The 15,386-nt window shown below is 51.3% G+C and overlaps 1 protein-coding gene across 2 annotated transcripts in view; it reads left to right on the forward strand.

Annotated features, from left to right (window-relative positions):
• The first annotated feature begins 6,443 nt into the window (after positions 1–6,443).
• LOC147738139 (uncharacterized) overlaps positions 6,444–15,386 on the forward strand; it is a 254,737-nt gene continuing 245,794 nt past the window's right edge. Inside the window, exons 1-2 of one of the 2 annotated variants that reach the window (XM_086952155.1) lie at positions 6,444–6,597; positions 7,950–8,045. The gene's annotated coding sequence lies outside the window, so the exon portion shown is untranslated. Of the gene's footprint in view, positions 6,598–7,947; positions 8,046–15,386 lie in introns of those variants that run through there. The other variant, XR_015307466.1, reaches the window with a different exon arrangement.

The raw sequence follows: 15,386 nt of genomic DNA on the forward strand, positions 1-15,386 counted from the left end.
GCGCTCTGGGCGAGCGCTTGTTGTCGGAGTCCCTCAAGGGAGGGGCAGGTCTTCTGTTCCTGACGAAATTGTTCTTGTGTGGGTCCCCCTTCTTGAGCCCACTGGTCAAGATTAGCGAGGTCGGAAGGTTGAGCAAGTTCGAGGGGGGTGCCATGGTCGGGGGTCTCGGCGGGGGCGACCGGAGGCGGTGGCGCCGGCCATTCTGGTTCTTCCGGGTGATGGTCGGCACGGGCGGCCATGGACCGGGTGGTGACACACGCCCAGTCTGGGACGCCCAACATCCCCAAGTGTTCTTTTCGCTCCACGGCTGCCCACGGGGAGCTTTCCAGATCATTTCCGAGAAGGCAGTCCACGGGGGCGTCGTCTCGGACCGTTACCTTCAACATGCCGGAGACCCCTCCCCACTCAAAGGGGACGCAGGCCATCCGACACAGACTCTCCGAGTTGTCGGCTGATCGCACAGGGCAGAGAATGTTCGGTAGATATTGTTCTGGGGTCACCAGATGGCAGCGGACGGCTGTCACACTGGCCCCGGTGTCTCGAAGGGCTTCGGCCCGTTGTCCATTGATGCTCACCCATTGGCTGTACTTCTGGGTGTTAGCGGGTAGGGGGACCCGCGGGACCATGTCTCTTCCCCCTAAGCACGCGAGAGTCATGGCGGCTGGCTCCCACTCTTGATACTCTTGCTCGTCTGTTTCTTGTTCCTCGGAGATCTGTTCCTCCCCTAGTGCCGCGGCGGCCACATGGCGGGGTTTTGGACTCTGATACTGCGGGCAGCTTGGGTCGTTCGCATAGTGGCCGACTCGTTGGCATCGGTGACATGTAACATTGGCTCTGTACCCCGGTCGCGCCGGGGTGCTGCCCCGGTTGGCCGGGGGGGTGGTGCTGGTAGTGGGGGCGGCCGGAGTGTTGTCTCTTCCTCGTCCTTGGCCCCCTCCTCCTCCTCTGGGTCGGTGGTGACCATTGTTGTTCCTGTTCTGCTCGTAGGACCCATTCCGGCCCACTCTGGTGATCTCCCACCGGTCAGCTTCGGCTGCGAGCTGCCGGGGATCGGTTAACTTGCTGTCGAGGAGGTGTTGGCGCAGTTCAATGAAGCAATTGTTGGACAGATGCTCCCATACCATCAGATTGAATAGCTGCTCGTAGGTCGTGACGTTGTTCCCTCTGATCCAGCCTTCGAAGGCTCGGCTAAAGTACGTTACATAGTCCACCCAAGTTGTACCTGGAATGCGTGTGCAGTCTCGGAACCTCTGGCGGTACATCTCGGGCGTGAGGCCATAGCGGGTGAGGAGGGCCGCTTTCATATGGTCGTAGGAGGTCATCTGGTGGTCTGGGAGCTGTAACAGAGTATCGCGGCCCTCATTGAGGAATTTGCCCCATAAGCCGGCTCCCCAGTCGGCTCTATCGATCCGGTGCGCAGTCATCGCAATTTCATAGGCCTTAAACCATTGCTGGATGTCGTCTTCTCGAAAATATTCTCGGACCACATCCTTGGGGATGTGCACTTTTTTCTCCGTGGTCCCTGGGGTGGACGGTCTGTCGGGCACCCCTAACTCTTTATTTTGTTTGCGCAGGTTGATCTCGGCTAGGTTCCGTTCGTGCTCGTACGTTAGTCTTTTTTCCTCGAGCTCCCTTTGCCTCTGTTTCTCCTCTCTTTCTTCTCGGAGGCGAAGGTGCTCTAAGTTTATTTTTTGCTCGGCCAATTTGAGTTCTATGTCCATCTTGAGTCGGGCCATTTCGAGTTCGTGTAGTCGGGCTTTTTCTCTTTCTTGGATCTCGTCTTGCGAGAGACTGGTTCTTTGCCCCTCAGGGGCCGTGTTGGTATTTTTCGCGGTGCTTTGCTCAGGGGCTTCGACATCCCCGGTCTCTGCCCAAGATTCTAGGGCATGCTTAAAATCGTCCTTGGTACTTAGTCCGGTGGTAGCGATACCTAGTTCGATGCAGAACTGCTTTAGTTCACGATGGCTGTATTCCTCTAGTTTTTCCATTTGGAACTTCTCAGTTGATCCGCTCTCTTTAGTCGACATTGTTGTTCGTTGTGGGGTGAGCTACTCTCTGTACGTTATGCGGTGATTCGGATCGCGCCGCTGGCCACCAATGTTAGACGGACCGGGAGGGTCGGCCGAGATTACGGGGAGAGGTCTCCAGGGAGAGCCGTCTCCAACGACTGTACAGATAAGTAACTTCCCCCCCACAGACGGACACCACACAAGGTTGAAGGTTAACGAGACTTTATATGCAATTCTTAGGTTACGATAGTATGATACAAGGAGGTCTGGACTCAGGGGTCCCCTCGGTTCTGATCTCTTGGAGGAAAAGGGTAGCGGGACAGTCTTAATTACCAATGAGGTCAAAATAGCTCACAATCCTCGAGCTCGGCGTTCTTAGATGGTCGGGCCGTGGAGGAGCCAAGCAGGTCCCGAGGTAGATGAAGGGCGACGGTCCGCGGCGGAGCCTGCAGGTCCCGGTGAAAGATGACGGTTACAACGGTCCGCGGCCACGCCAGCAGATCCGGACGACGATGAAGGATGAAGGTTACGACGACTGTGGCAGCGCCAACAGGCAGGACGATGGTGCACAGGACAGAGCTACGGCAGCGCCAGTAGTCCGTCCAGGATGAGTTCCTCTTTACGTCTCTCGACTCCAAGATACAACTGCCTTCCTGCTCTGGAGCGGCCCCAGTTATAGGGCTGGTGTGCTTTGATGTCCGGACCCTCGCACTTGGAGGTCGGGAGGTCCGGGATGAGGGAGTCCAGACACCCAGCAGGGGGGTGGAGCCAGCGCCCGGGGAGGCGATGGGCGAACGGCACTGGGCGGGGGAGAGCCATCGGCACCTCTTTCTCCCATTGACTTGCCAAGTAGCCCGCTCACCTCCTGGGTGGAGGGTGGTGCCGGAATGTCTGAGGCCGGCTAGGCCCAGGGTTGAGGTCGATCGGGGGCCAGGCGGCCTCGTGGCGAAGTGTCCAAGATGGCGGCCCGGGCTGGGCGCATGGGCTGGCAGTGGATCGGACCCACGAGGTTATCATGCTCGAGGGCAAGGGTCCCTGAGGGGACGTAGGACGTGCAATGGAAGTGTATGGTGCTTGCGTGACTGGGCTCGGGCCTGGTCGAGCCGGGGGAGAGCGGCCCGTCATGTGGCCTGTCCAACAAATACATTCCCTGAAGCAGAAGTAAAACAGTTCATCAAGAATAAACATATCCTTATGCAAGGTATAACCATCTCATTAAGCTCATTAATCAGGAATAACCAGATCACAAGGCTGAAATATCACTTTATCAGGTACAAGCAAACCTTCCGGCAGGTAAGAATAAACAGGCCATCAAGCAGGGGAGAACATTTCTTTAGGCAAGTTAAGCATTTCATTAGGCCAGAACAAGCCATTCATCAGGCAAGGATGAGCATGTAAACTTCTTACCGGCCTAGGGCAAGTGGGAGCAGTCAGTTCCCCCAACACGGCGTTGTCTCTGTTAACTCAGGCCCCGAATATGTCTTTCAGGGCTCTGGCCAAGTTCCGGTACTTTAACGGGCCAACTAGGGCCAACGGGGCCCAACTTCAGCTTTCCCAGGGGAGGGGCGAACTCGGGGCCTCCTCCGGCCTTCCGCCCTCCTCCCCAGGGGTTTACCTTTTCCTTCGGGCTTCCACGGCACCTTGCGGTGGGTCGGTAAGCTGGGGAGGGATCGTGCTCTTCCCAAAGCCCTCCGGGGTGGGGTGAGCCGGTCAGGGAAGGCCCGCGCTGCTACGGCACTCTTCCTGGGCCTCCTTCTGGCGCCTCTCCTCCTGACCCTCGCACGGGCCCGGGGCCAATCCGGTCGCGTCCCCTTGAGGCGGGGGAGACGGCCGCCAATCACAGCGCAGCCGGCTAGGGACACGGCCCCGGGGACCAATAGCGGCACAGGAGAGGCGGGGTGCGGCCGGTGACGCGGCTGGGCGCCCCCGTCACATGGAGCGAGTGGGGGCCTACCTCCTCGATGCAGCGGCCCTCTCCTGGCTCTGAGGGCCGCCGGGACGGCACCAAAGGCAGTGGAAGTCGGCAAAGTTCAGCGCTGGGCCGCGGCCGTGATGATGGCTTTAGCGGGGCTTCGAGGCGGCGCGGGGCAGCGCCAGTCGTCTCCTAGGCCAGGGAGTGGATCGGTCTCGTTATCATGGCTCTCAGAGGACCCGGGCTGCAGCGGTGAGTTGGGGAAAGACAGCGCTTCGAGGGGGCAGCGCTCCAGGGCACACACACAGCGCTGGACAGGCAGCAGGGTTCCTGTGGCACAGCGCGATAGCAGGCAGGGGGGACGCTGGAGGATTACAGAGCCTAGAGGCAGAGGAGTCATGGGGCACAGCGCTATAATGTGCAACAGCAGTTCTTGGGGCCACAGCGCTAGGAAGGGCGAGCGCTTGAAAGGCAGCTCAGTTCAGTTCAGTTTTAGGCACTTAAACAGTTCAGGCAAGGCAGGACAGGCCACACGACGGTGGCAGAACAGCAAAGGGGGTGCAGGTTAAGTCAAGGGGTGCAGAGCTGACACAGCGCCAGTACCTGGTTGAACCCCAGTAGGCCTGCGGGCAGGCAAAAGTCCTTCTTGGCGCTTGTTGGTTCCTGCACCCTTGGTAGGTAGTTTCTTGAAGAGGCGGGGAGGTTGAGTTGGAGGCTGGATAGTCTCAGCAGGTCATTGCAGGTGGTCCCTGGGTTCCCCTCCTGCCGGGCCTGATCAGTGGGCTAGATCAGAGTCCCTCACTCAGCTTGGAAGGCAGCACCTAAGCCCTGTCACTCCCAGTGGCATACGTTCCCCTCTAGGCCCTACCGCCTAAGTCTCCTGCGTAGGTTCCCCCAGGTCAGTGATGCCCCAACTATCTAAAAAGTTTCCCTCCTTTCCTTATATATGCCCGGGTCAGGTGACCACACTCTAAGGCGGCAAAAGCAGACCCCTCTCCCTGTTCGGGAAGGTTCCAGGAGCTTCCCTAGGCTAGCTATGGGGGAAAAAGGCGGACTAGTGCTGCAACAGTATCTAGGGTCCCAGCCAGCTCCTGGCAACTATGGTGCTACTAAAAAGACCACTCTGCAGTAGCATGGGCCTGTGGCAGCCATGTTGGAAGAAGAGAGCACCTGCACCTTAGCATTGATTAGCAATGGGAAGGCGCTCGAAGACCTAAGGCCAACGAAAAAAAGGGTGGGAAAAATAAGGCAAGGGCGAAAAAACAGGAAAAGACCACCCTAGGGCTGACAGGTCTAACAGTCTGTGGGGGTCTGAGAGAGAAGAGACAGGAGCAGGGAGGACATGCATGCCAATAGCAGACATGCCAACCCTCCCGATTCAGGCGTGAGACTACCGATTTGAAGGCTAGTCTCCCGATTCGTACAAGCAAAAACCTGATTTGTCTCGGGTTTCAGCTGACAGGGCTTGGTATTGTGTAAAGTGCTAATTCTTCCAACAAAGAGTGGCGATGCAGGGGCTGTCGAAGGGGTGAAAAAACACAAAGCGTCATTAACTTGGGAAATGTCTTTCAAAAACCTGCTAAGTACTTGGGGGGGTGGGTGGGCAGCTGTTTCAGCCCGGGCTGCCACAGGGGGGTGGGGGGTGCATGCACTACCAACAACCTGCCAGGCCAGGGCACAACTCCTGCATCACCCTCTCTCTGCCAGCCATTATGCTCCATGCTTCCGAAAGGTAAGAAAAAAACGTGCATTTACGTTTCAAATGTCCGATCCTGCAGCAGCCACTTCCAAAGCCCATACATGCCAGTAACCCGATTCAAAGCCCCATTCTCCCGATTTATTTTTTAAAATCTCCCACTTTGCTCTCCTGAAATGTTGGCATGTATGCAATAGACCCGATTCAGGTGGGAGACTACAGATTTTTCAAGCCAAAAATGGCTTTATTTTAGCTGTTTCCCGCCTGAAATTGCATTTTCTACAATAAAAGTCATTGGGGAATTTTAATTCTCCTGATTTTGCATTTTAAATCTCCCACATCCCTGTCCTAAACTGTTGGCATGTATGAGGGAGGAGGCAGTCTGTGGGGGCATGAGAGAGAAGAGACAGCAGAAGGGAGGAGGCAGGCTGTGGGGGTCTGAGAGAGAAGAGACAGGCGCAGGGAGGTGGCAGTCTGAGGGATACTGGGAGGAGACAGTTTGTGGGGGTGTGCAGAGGGAAGAGACAGGAGCAGAAAAATAACTTTTTTTATCCAAACTCAACCGAGGAGCCGAGTGTGGGCGACTTACAGGACTTCTATGGGAGTTAAATTCCAGCATGAAGCATGCTCAGCTTACAGCGCATGCGCAGGATAAAGACACATTACCAGATCTGAGCAGGCGCAGGATAGGCCTGAGCATGTGCAGGTACGAGATACTTTAGTACCTCTGCGCGTACGTCAGAAGTGATATTTTATATTTCTGCCGAGCATTAGAAGGATGCCTGCGCAGGGGGGGGGTTCCTCAGTGCGCCTGCGCACGCGGGTCAGTGTCGTGTTCCCCGGTGCGCCTGCGCACGCGGGTCGGTGCTGTGAAACTCGGTTTGGTACACACCGCTTCTGCTCATCTGTATTAATGTGTCCCCTCTGTCCGAAGCCGCATCCTCTGCGCGCGCTGGAGCCGCTCGTGTGAGTCGCCCACAGTTTTTCAGTTGTTTTTTGCAGATTTACGGAGCGCGAGCCTGACCCGGGGTATTTTGGCGCTTCCACATGCATATTAGTGGGGCGCGCGACCACCGGATGCCTCTGTTAAACACTCCTCATTTACCCATCCATGCCAGACCCAAGGCTGCTGTTTACCAATGAATATTCCATTGCTTATCTTCCCACGTTCAGTGGCCTGTTGAGTTGGCTAGTCACCTTTTTGCACCCGCTGGCTGCTAGTAGCCTCACAAATAAGAGATCACTTTTATACAATAAGAAGTCCCTATTATTACGACATCACAACGAATATTTTAACATGATCAACAGGTTAGCACTTTGGCAGCAATAGTCATTTCCTCCAATGAAGATATTTATATCATTTTAAAAATGAAATTGTCCCTAATGCCACATTTTATTTCCGTGAATTAACCCAGTTGAGTCGATTTCTGCTAATGTCAATAAAAATACAAGTTACTAGTTGGTGACCTCGCAGCAAAATAACCTTAGTAATAAACAACAGGCCTCATTACGAGCCCCTGTATGTTTTGGGGTTATCAGTGGCTGAACTCACACATTCCAGATGGTGCACTCACAACAAAATACACAAATTAAGATTTATTTTAGTCAGAAAGGGAAAAACAAAACAATCCAGAAATACCACTCCCAATGCCATGTGTTTTTCACATTACAAACAAAATTACTACCCAAATCCACATTACTAGAAGCTGGTAGAAGTATATGCAGCTCCCTCATCTGCTCAAGAGAGGTTTGACTGGGGCAGCATAAGCAAGCCGCCCCAGCAGCTCTGCACGCTCGTCACAGTCCGGTGTGTCCTGGCCTGGGATTACTGTATCTGATATTTTCAGACCCAGTAATCTCAGGTCTGGAGACACCAAACTACTCTCAATGTCCTGGAGAATTATCTATCTAGGGACACCCCTCCAGACACTTGTGATGACTGCCTACATATCTTAAACACCAGTCAGTATTTACTCAGAATACTAAATCTCAACAAAGTCAAGGTTGTGATATCTACATCTGTTACGAACTAAGTTGCTGGTTTGTGAGATACCTTATTTTTAGAGTACGATTGTGCTCTAATTTAATTCTCGATTATTTATCTATATTGTAGTGTGTTTTCAAAGATTTATAGTGCCTTCTGAAACTGATTTGTGGTACGAAAAATGGCGATGCCTTAAGGAGATGGGTAATTAGTATTTCCAGAATACATTTTTCCCACTTTGTTTTACCAGTGTTTATTTAATTTGAGGTACCTCTTTAATGCTTTAGTTTTGTCGTTTACCTTCGTGGCTTGCTGGATGCTGATGCTTTGTCTTCTTTATCTTTTAAGGCTATGTTCATTCTTCCCTACTGATCCCTGATCTCCAGTGTGTGTCTGCTCGGGTTCTGCCCCCAGCCCCTCCCGGATACTGACAACCCCCTGCAGGTAAGAGAAACACAACCATCTTTAGGTCTCTCTTACAAAGTATCTTAGTTTCAATCTGCTGCCCTCTCCAGCGTTAGACTCGCAGACCTTGGCTGATGCCAATCAGGCTGGGGCAGTGATGCCTGAGGGGATCCATGTTTTATCCGTGGAAGTGAGGCTTGAAGGCACAGCTTATTTTAAATTCAAGCAGAAATTCACCGCTGACCAGTCAATTAAGTCATAGCGCCACTGGCAACAGCACCAGAATATGAGATAACGTCAGCGGGTTTCATGTATCAACACCAAACATATAAAAGAGCAAGTAATAATTGGATAAGTTGTGTAAGGAAATCATGAATCTTTTAATGTCACTGTCAAATAAAATATACTTTGAAAAACATAGTTATTAACTTGATTACGAATGTAATATTTTTAATTTGTTTAACATTTAATGGCAAAGATCTACCTCTCACCCCCAAAAGCATAATTGTCTTAACTTTAATGCAGGCTCCATATTTCAGCACAGTAATGGAGTGTGTCAGAAAGCAATGCTGGTGTATGTCACAAAGCATGTGTGCCGCTTCATCTAGAAAAAGCATGACCTTTACAGCCATCTGTGGGCCTCCTTTTAAAAGTGATCTGCTTCTGGGACTTTGAGACTCCAAACTTTGTGCATGATTCTCAGCATGCAAGTTGCGTCATTTTTCGGTCGCAACCTACCTGCTAAAGACATCATGAGGACATTCGGAAAGTTGACCTAGGAATGCATTCTGCCCATTACTTACCATTGGCTCTGTAGTTTATAATTCACATTTTCTGGCTTTCTATTTGCTGACTTAATTTGCTTGATGATGTCCAGCTTGAGTTCTTCCTTCTTGTTGCTTGAATCTTGTTTACTGTATTCTTCAATGAACTCTCTTTATGTTAACAGGGCTTTAAATTTTGTCTCATTTTGTCACTTGAGGTTGATATTGGTGAACAAAAAGGGCATGTATAGCCTTCCTTTCAGCAGAGCGGGGATAAACTGGTTTAGAAAACATAAGATGGGTCAGAGACCAGGATAGGATGTTGCGTTGAACCATGCAACAAACACAGTGGGGGACTCAAGACGCTATGAAGCTTAGGCTGGCAGATGGTATGTGGAAGGTATACCCATCAGCATCCCTAGAATGTATACATGACCACTGACCCACATGAACATAGGCCTGCACCACGCTTAAGCAACACCTGAGAAGTCTGTGCCTCTCATCTCACCGCTAAGCTTACCAGTCACAGTTTACCAGAAACTGAGGTCATTTCAGTAGGAATTTTAAAGGGAGGTCAAGTGAATATCAGCCACCCCCTATGGCTTAGTTATGAGTTTATAGGTCTTTGTATCTAGCCTGACTTAGCCACAAGTGAGCAAGGTGCTGGATAAATCTTCAAATTGCTACAGAGCAGGTTGTTACTGCCCTCTTCCAACCTTGAGGTCCCCCGGGACAGAAGCTGGAAAGGAACTGAAGAGCAGATCCAATGACTAAACAAGAGACTTCTGAGAAGGCTCTAGCCACCACCCCAAGAGGGAGGGGCAGACCCCAACTGTTAGTACCATTGCGCTAGCAACAAGGTTCCCTTTCTCCAGAGGATGCTGATGAGGTATTCTTCCTGGGATTTTCTCATAGCTATAGTGTCCTCCAAGACTGCAGGGTGAAGCTAAGCGAGGTCACCCATCTCGTTGAAGGTCTGGTCACCCATAGTCAAAGTCAACTTTTACCGGAGACACACCTTCTCCTTCTGTGGGTTTGCTAGCAGCAGCCCCTGAATGATAGCAGAGGAAGGCTCAAGGGGACCGAAGGCTGAAAGTCCTGTTCCCGAGGGAGGCTGAAGCTTCACCTTCATCACCTTTGGGACAGCAGCCTGAAACACAGTGTTCTTCACAGGGGCAGTGATAATCATGGAGATAACCACCAGCACGTTCAGCCTGCCCGGCGGAAAGTCCGTGCAAAGTGGAAGAGAACCCTGAAATTGCTGTTGTCATACACTGTGACAGGAAGGATACTACTTGGTTTGATGGATTGCAGAGGCGCAGTCACAGTTGCCAGAGACATCTCTCCATGCACTGAAGGTGTGCCCATTTCTGGTGACTCTGTTCTGGGCAGAGGCAGCTGGTTTGAAGGCTTTCTTGGCCCCAAATTGGGTACTGTGGCAGTGCGCCCAGGGGAGGAGGGGCTGTGAAATGGGGTCACCATTGTGGTGATAGGTGGTGTGCCTGAGTTTGTTTTGTACTGGCGGTCTTGCCTGTTGTTTGTCCCACCACACTTGCTGGGAATCTGGTGGCATAGATTGTTGGAGAAGGGTCTTCCCTAGAAGGTATAGATCATGGGTAGTCACAAACTTTCTCTCGGGGGGCCAAATTTACAGTGTGGTTTGTGGCCGAGGGCCGCACAGGTGGGGGCGGGGTCAGTGGGGGTGGGCTAGAGCAAAAATAAACTGTGACCATGAGGTTGAACACAGCCCGTGCAGAGACTCATTCGTCCACTGAGCCACTATACCCGGCATACCCACCTCTCTCTCTCTCTCTCTCCCTCTCTCTCTCTCTCTCTCTCTCTGCCTCCCCGTCTCTCTCCCTCTCTGCCTCCCCGTCTCTCTCCCTCTCTGCCTCCCGGTCTCTCTCCCTCTCCGTCTCCCTCCCACTCTCTCTCCCTCTGTCTGTCTCCCGCTGTCCCCCTCTGTCTCCCTCCTTCTGTCTCCCTGTGTCCGTCTCCCTCCTCCCTCAATCTCCCTCCATTTCTCTCTCCCTCCCTCTCTCTCCCTCCCTCTCTGTGTTCCTCCCTGCATCTGTCTCCCTCTGTCTGTCTCCCTCCTCCCTCAATCTCCCTCCTCCCTCTGTCTCCCTCCCTCTGTCTCCCTCCATTTCTGTCTCCCTCGCTCTCTGTGTCCCTCCCTGCGTCTGTTTCGCTCTGTCTCCCTCCACTGTCTGTCTCCCTACATTTCTGTCTCCCTCCCTCTCCGTGTCCCTCCCTGTGTCCGTCTCCCTCTGTCTGTCTCCCTCCTCCCTTTGTCTCCCTCCTCCCTCAGTCTCCCTCCCTCTGTCTCCCTGCGTCCGTTTCCCTTTGTCTCCCTCTCCTCCGTCTCCCTCCCTCTTTCTCTCTCCCCCCTCTCCCTCCCTCTCTGTCTCCCTCCTTACCTCTGTCTCCCTCCCTCTGTCTTCCTCCCTCTCAGTGTCCCTCCCTGCGTCTTACTCCCTCTGTCTCCCTATATTTCTGTCTCCCTCCCTGTGTCCGCCCAGTCTCCCTCCGTCTGTCTCCCCCCTCCCTCTGTCACCCTCTGTCTGTCTCCCTCCCTCTGTCTCCTTCCCTCTGACTCCCTGCGTCTGTCTCCCTTCTCTGTCTGTCTCCCTCCAGCTGTCTATCTCTATCTCCCTCCCTCTCTCTCTCCGTCTCTCTCTTTCTCTCTCCCCCTCCTCCCTCTCCCTCTGTCACCCTCCCTCTCTCTCTCCCTCTGTCTGTCTCCCTCCTCCCTCTGTCAGTCTCTCTCTGTCTCCCTCCCTCTGACCCCCTCTGTCTGTCTATCTCCCTCTGTCTCCCTGCGTCCGTCTCCCTCTGTCTTTCTCCCTCTGTATGTCTGCCTCTCCATCTCCCGGTCTCTCTGTCTGTCTGTCTGTATCTGTCTCTCCCTCTAAATTTCTGTCCCTGCCTCAATCTGTCCCTGCATCTATCTGTCTCCGTCTCTGCCTCTATCTGTCTCCGTCTCTGTCTGTCTCAGTCTGTCTCTGTCTCAGTCTGTCTCTATCTGTCTCTGCCTATAGATGTCTCTATTTCTGTCTCTATCTGTCCTTGTCTCTACCTGCCTCTGCCTCTGTCTCTGTCTGTCCCTGTCTCTATCTGTCCCTATCTCTGTCTTTCCCTGTCTCTATCTCAGTCTGCCTATGTCTGTTTCTGTCCCTATCTGTCTCTGTGTCTCTGCCTCTATCTGTTGCCTCTATCTGTCTCTGTGTCGCTTTCAGTCTCTGTCCAAACAGGAAGCTTCCCAAAACGCCATTTTAAAAGTCAGCTGGGAAAGCGCTTACAGCTGACTTTTAAAGGGCCTTTTGGGAATCTTTCTGAAGGTGCCCTTATGTCACAGAGGCGGGCAGTAAACACAGAAGATGGCCACAGGAGCATACATAGTGAATACCTATTTAATACGTATTCACTAAGTGTGCTCCTGCGGTCATCTTCTGTGTTTACTGCCGGCCCTGGAAACTGCAAGGCAAGGTCCGCGGGCTGTCAGTGAAGGCGCGTCGGGCCGCTGGCGGCCCGCAGGTCATACCATGAGTACCAGTGCTTTAGATCCTTCCGACCAGCACAGCCTCCTATAGTTTACAGTTAGTAACTCCCCAGGAGGTGACTTTACCTTTTGCTGCCTTGAACATTGGATCTGAAGTTCCATGATTTGTTGTCCGTGATCACTTTCAGTTGTTTTTGTAATCCGAAAGAAAGATATTTGAAATAAAGATATTATGGTATAATCAATGCTGGATTTCAGACCTGATGCTTAATAAGTCCATGCGGTGGTGAATCTTGTTGGTGCCTTCCATTTAAGACTATTTCAAATCTTTAACTAGATTTGTTCCCACCATGACTTTCGACCCGCAACTCTCTAGGGTTATCGACCGTTTGGAGATAGCCCATAGATGATCTTGTTGCAATATAGTATCTTCTTGGGTGAATGACCAAAGCAGATTCATGTTAAAGTCTCCTGCAATCTATGGGTGTGTTTCCTCTTGTAACTGTTGTAATAAAATATTTATGAGATTATTAGACTGACTTTCTGGTACCTGCGTGGGGTGAATGTAAACATGAGTTAATACCAGAAAGTTAGTAGTATTTTTATACCTACTTCGCAATTTTACTTTTAAAATGTTATTATAATCTATGCCTACCTGTTTGTTTTCCATCTTTAGGTCAATTGCTATGAATGTTGCAAGGCCCCTGCTTGGGTGCCCATATCTCCTAGTTTAAGTGGCCGGAGCAAAGTACCCAGTGAACCCTTCTAACGCGAGTGATTGAGTTGCCCATGTTTCTTGAAGCAATACAATTTAAAAATGTTTGATGGTGGTAGTCAAATAAGTATTTTTAATCTTTGTTTGCACACCATTTGTGTTCCATGAACATAGATTTATTGTTTCCTTTGGTTAAACAAGTAATTGTTGCTAGATACACTTTATTTCTTCCTGTGAGGCCTGAGGTCAACCGTGTAAGGCTGCTGTCAATTAGCCTTGGTTTAGTTGGAGACCCCTCTGTACGTGCAGCTTAGTATATAAGCTTGGTGTAAAGACAGCCAGTTTACCAATAGGATTTTAAAGAATTGAGTTTACTTGACTATTGTCTTGTTTGTTCTGTGGGTACTCAAGTTTTTCTGGTAAATCGAATAGACTTGGATAAAGAATTTGCTTAGGTCTGATGATTTTTGTTTTCCTGTTTAGGAAAAACCGATTTTTCCTGAAGAATTTGTCTAGCTCCGTGGTACTCATAGTACGGCTCGCAGGCTGCTAACGACCCGGCAGGCCTTCCTTGGCGGCCTGTGGACCTTGCAGGTAATGTACCCATGCCCCCCCCAGAGAGGGAGAGTGGAGGGAGAGTGGAGGGAGAGTGGAGGGAGAGTGGAGGGAGAGAGTGGAGGGAGAGAGTGAGAGGAGAGAGTGAGAGGAGAGAGTGAGAGGAGAGAGTGAGAGGAGAGAGTGAGAGGAGAGAGTGAGAGGAGAGAGTGAGAGGAGAGAGTGAGAGGAGAGAGTGTGGGGAGAGGGTGGAGAAAGAGAGAAACTGGCGAGAGAGAGAAAGTGGAGAGTGGCTAGAGAGAGAGTGGCGAGAGAGAGTAGAGGGAGTGAGTAGAGAGAGAAAGAATAGAGAGAGAGAGGGACAGAGAAAGAGGAGAGAGAGAGGGACAGAGAAAGAGAAGCGAGAGAGAGAGTGGAAAGAGAAAGAGAGTGGAGAGAGAGACAGCGGGGTGAGAGTGGAGAGAGAAAGACAGTGGGAAGAGAGTGGAGAGAGAAAGTCAGTGGGGAGAGAGTGGAGCGAGAAAGTCAGCGGAGAGAGAGTGGAGAGAAAGACCGTGGGGAGAGAGTATTTATTTATTTATGAGATTTGATAAAGCGCGAACGAATGGCCTTGGGCGTCTCGGCGCTCCCACTTCTGCATCATAATCTCTCTACAAATGTATGATCTGATACAATACTGGTTAAACAGCCAAGTTTTAAGAAAGGACCAGAGAGAGGTGCTGGTCCGGATTGACTGAGGTAGGGTATTCCACAGCTTTGGGGCTGAAACCATGAATCGACGGTCTCTCCAGGAGACAGTCCTGGTACGGGGCACCACTAAGTCATTAAGGGTGGAGGATCGCAGTCCCCTGAGGGGAAGGTAAGGAATCAGCTGATCCTTGAGGAACTGAGGTCCCTGATTATGCAAAGCCTTGTATACGATGCAGAGAGTTTTAAACTTAACCCTACTTCTAATTGGAAGCCAGTGAAGTCTTCTGATGGTATCTCTGGCGGACTTATGTTTGGGAATTCCGGCAATTAGTCTTGCTGCCGCTTTTTGTATTGTTTGCATTTTGCTGAATACTCTAACCTGGGCATCAGCAAAAATACCATTACAATAGTCCAAGGTGGACGACACCAGAGAGCTTACCAGAGTTTTCCCGGCTCTTTCAGGAAGGAAAGGGATGATTTTCCTTATTAAGCGCAGTTTGTGAAAGGCAGAGGATGCCACTTGGTTGGCGTGGGCAATGAAGTTGAGCTGGTTGTCAAAAACAACTCCCAAGTTCCGTACCTTAGAGATGGGATTAGGCAAGGTTACGAAAGACGCAGGCCACCAAGCAGGGGACCAGCTAGGTGTAAGTTGTCCAAAAATGACAACCTCCGTCTTGTCGGAATTGAGTTTTAGACAATAGGAGGCCATCCAGTCTCCAATTGCCAGCATACAGTCTTTGAATCCCTCGGCCATCTTTTGTCCATTGTTTTTAATGGACAGGACTAACTGTGTATTGTCTGCATATGAGGTAAGGCTCATTCCGTGTGCTCTGATGATATTGGCTAGGTCCGACACATAGATATTAAAAAGTGTCGGACTCATGGATGAGCCTTGTGGGGCCCCACATGGCAGAGACAGATTAGTCGATTGAAAAGAGCCCAAAGTGACGGCATGAGTTCTGTCTGACAGAAACAAGGCCAGTAGATCTTTAGCTACTTGTTTAATGCCCATTTTTTCGACCCGGTCGACCAAGATCAAGTGGTCGACCGTGTCGAAGGCTGTGGATAAATCAAGTAGTACCAATACTGCAGTTCCTCCCTGATCTCGGATGACCCTGATGTCATCCGCCGCTTTGATCAGGACGGTTTCGGTG

Source organism: Lissotriton vulgaris, chromosome 1_1 (genome assembly GCF_964263255.1).
Source record: "Lissotriton vulgaris chromosome 1_1, aLisVul1.2, whole genome shotgun sequence".
Taxonomy (NCBI): domain Eukaryota; kingdom Metazoa; phylum Chordata; class Amphibia; order Caudata; family Salamandridae; genus Lissotriton; species Lissotriton vulgaris.